The 3,241-nt window shown below is 35.0% G+C and overlaps 1 pseudogene; it reads right to left on the bottom strand.

The window, feature by feature from the left end:
* Positions 1-1,102: 1,102 nt before the first annotated feature.
* LOC118752671 lies at positions 1,103-2,372 on the bottom strand (annotated as a pseudogene).
* Between the last annotated feature and the right edge of the window lie 869 nt (positions 2,373-3,241).

Here is a 3,241-nt window from a genome sequence, read left to right as displayed (position 1 = left end):
GCATGTATTCCTATATATGTAGGTATGCATACAAATAAGTATGCAATCTTTCAAGTCAACTTGTCAATCATTCACTGTCAAATGTTCTGCATATGTAATTAAGTAGTCGCGATTTCTGTCGAATCAACAAATGTAGCCAAAAGGTCCGCTATTTTACAACGCTTTTATCAACTTGCAATGTTGTGTGTCCAGAAACCTTCAATGTTGTGGATCCAGAAACTTTCAATGTTGTGTGTCCGACACCATAAAACCTTTGCTTTGAAAAGTTCCTATAAAAAAGCATAGTGCATAGGGCGACATCTGTAGTGAATAGGGCGAGGTAGATGACATCTAGATGTCGCCCTATGTACTACGTTTGCTACAGCGGAAATAGACGACACGCCATTTCTTTAAATAAAATTAATTGGTGCTCGTTTGTATGTACATACATATGTAAATGCATGTGTGTGCACCTTTCTATTAATATCGTTGAATTATTTTAATATCTATTGCAAAATTTTATTCAGACAGGACTAAAAAGTAGAAAATAAATAATATAAAAAAAAACTTTTTAATATACAACGCTTTTATAAATGGACTAAAAAGTAGAAAATAATATTTCTCAGTCCCATAGAATTTGTTTTGATAACTTTTGATTTTGAAATTTTAGCAAAAGTCATTATAAGCAATCTATGAAATTGAAAATGAAAAGCGTGGGGCGCATGTAATACACTTGAATTGATATGAAAAATAATATATGTATGTATGTATGTGGGTATATGAATAACGACCGCTTAAAATCGATTTCAAAGTTCTACTTTCGCTGTAGAAATTTTAGGTCTACGTTATGTAGTTTGACTATTGTCAATTAAATCGAATGCTTTGTATTGCATGCGCTCCACGTTTTTCATTTTCAATTTCATAGATTGTTTATAATGACTTTTGCTAAAATTTCAAAATCAAAAGTTATCAAAACAAATTCTATGGGACTAAGAAATATTATTTTCTACTTTTTAGTCCATTTATAAAAGCGTTGTATATTAAAAAGTTTTTTTTATATTATTGTTTTTTTTCCAACAACTCACGGTCAGCGCAGTAAACGTAATTACAAGTAACCGTTTTGTGCGAAATTATTATATGTACATTTATTTAACTCAGACTTAAAACTTACAAACTAATTTAACAGGAAAAATATTTTATTATGTATGTATGTATGTAGTTATGTACAATGTGGCAAAGCATCTAAGCTTTTTGCCGCTCTAATAGGTGGGTTGCCAGTAGACGGTGGGTGTGACCTTGGACAAAGTGCCTTGATTGCTAATGTAGATACCACCGTTCTCATGCGACTCGACCACCTGTGCCAAATGTGCTCCACAAACTTCAGGTTTCTGTGTCTTGGTACCATTTAGCTCCTCACTGATTTTTTTTTGAGTATTCGAAGGTGTATTTGCTACCAATATTGTTCTTCAGTGGAGTTTCTGTCAAACCGGGACAGAAAGTGACCACAGCTACGCCGGTGATTTTGTAGTAGTAAGGGTCCTAAGGTTACAATAAAAAGAAAATTAAATTACTGATATTCGCTATATTATACTACAGAATCGATTTTTTTATTTTTTTTTTGTGTGTTTTTTCAGAATTCTCACTTACCGAAATGGATCGCGAAAAGCCCATGACACCGAATTTGGACGCACAGTATACGGCAGCAGGTGGACAAGGCTCAAGACCTAGCACGGAAGCGATGTTTACGATTACACCACCACGTCCTTGCTTGTTCTTGTCCATAAAAGGTAATGCTTCGAAGGTGGTATTGATTAGGCCGATCAAGTTGATGTTCATTGTCAATTCAACATTGGGATCGGTTAAAATGCCAGCGCCGTTCACCAGCACATCAATGTACTTCGCCTTGGATACCACCTCGGCAATGGCGCTCTTAATTGACTCCTTTTTAGTGATGTCGAATTTGATGTAGTGAACTTTGGTTTTGGTGTTGAGTGCCTGCAGTGCCTTGATGTTGTCAGCATTTTCCAAAATGTCGAACACGAAGAAGTTCTGAGAGAAAGTAATTAAAAAAATTGCAATTCATTAATGTTTTAAGTAAAAATTATCAAACACACTTTCGGTGCAGAACACCCATGAATTTCATTTAGCTTTCTACTATACTCAACTTACAGCCATATTCTTGGGCATTAGCTTTTTGCAGCATTCGTAGCCAATAAAGCCCAGTCCACCGACAAAGATCACATTTTTACCGCTCAAAGGCATTTTTGTTCTGTATTTTTTTTTTTTTGCTTTTTTCAATCCACTCAAATTGCTAAAGAACGTTTTACTTGCTAAGCTGCTATGCAACTAATGCCGTTTCCAATCGAGAGCCGCGCTTATATAGCTCATAATCTGGAATCAGTAGATAACACTAACGCTGACGCTGGAATAATAAATTGTCATGTCAAATGAGTTGAGTATTATTAGCTGATATGAGTATCAAATACAGCACGATTCCCGTCAAATCATCAAGCCGCGGCCAGAATAGATAGATGTGTTAGAGACAAGCGAACTATACCCTGCAAGAAATTTATCTAACTTAAAGTTAACTTGAAGTTGATTAGGAAGGAACTAAAGATCACTATTATCTGTATATTTTCTTTGAGGAAAACTAACTAGATGTATTTGTATGCAGGTGGCCGCGAAATAGTCAAGGGGTGTTAGCCCTGCATTAGATGTAAACTAACCTGTAGCTGACTACTGCACATAAAATATTAATAAGAAAAATGATATATATTTTATTTATTTAAATGTGTATGAATGGAATCCCGTCAGACATAACTTCAGAATGATAATACAAAATTTGGATCTTTATTTTATTTGTCTTAAATTCGAAAAGGTATCTGTGAAGGCCATGGGCAAAAATTAAGTACTTTCCCCTAAATGTTGTCAATAGTCAAACTACTCATTTATGCTGTACTACAAAAACAAAAGTGTAAATGTGTTCGAAGTTTTGCCTAAATTGCTCAGCAATGTCTTGTAGGGTATCTAAGTACAAGTAAATACATATTTATTTGTTGACACTACTTCTATGCAAAGTCAATGGCAAGTCCAGCTTTGCAATAGAACTTAGTCATGCTGCTAATGATAAGGGCAACTCACAACTACTGTCGCCTATTGGCAGCACAAGTCATGCTCGAATATTCCCTGCAAAAAATTGTGCAAGTAATCTCTAAAAAGTTTAGACTCGGATTAGTCTCCGCACAGTTGGGCATTATTTAGT

The sequence above is a fragment of the Rhagoletis pomonella genome, unplaced genomic scaffold, assembly GCF_013731165.1.
Source record: "Rhagoletis pomonella isolate Grant_MI unplaced genomic scaffold, Rhpom_1.0 Rhpom_scaffold_01731, whole genome shotgun sequence".
NCBI lineage: Eukaryota > Metazoa > Arthropoda > Insecta > Diptera > Tephritidae > Rhagoletis > Rhagoletis pomonella.
Note: the sequence above shows the minus strand (reverse complement) of the source record. Positions and strands in the feature narration are given on the sequence as shown.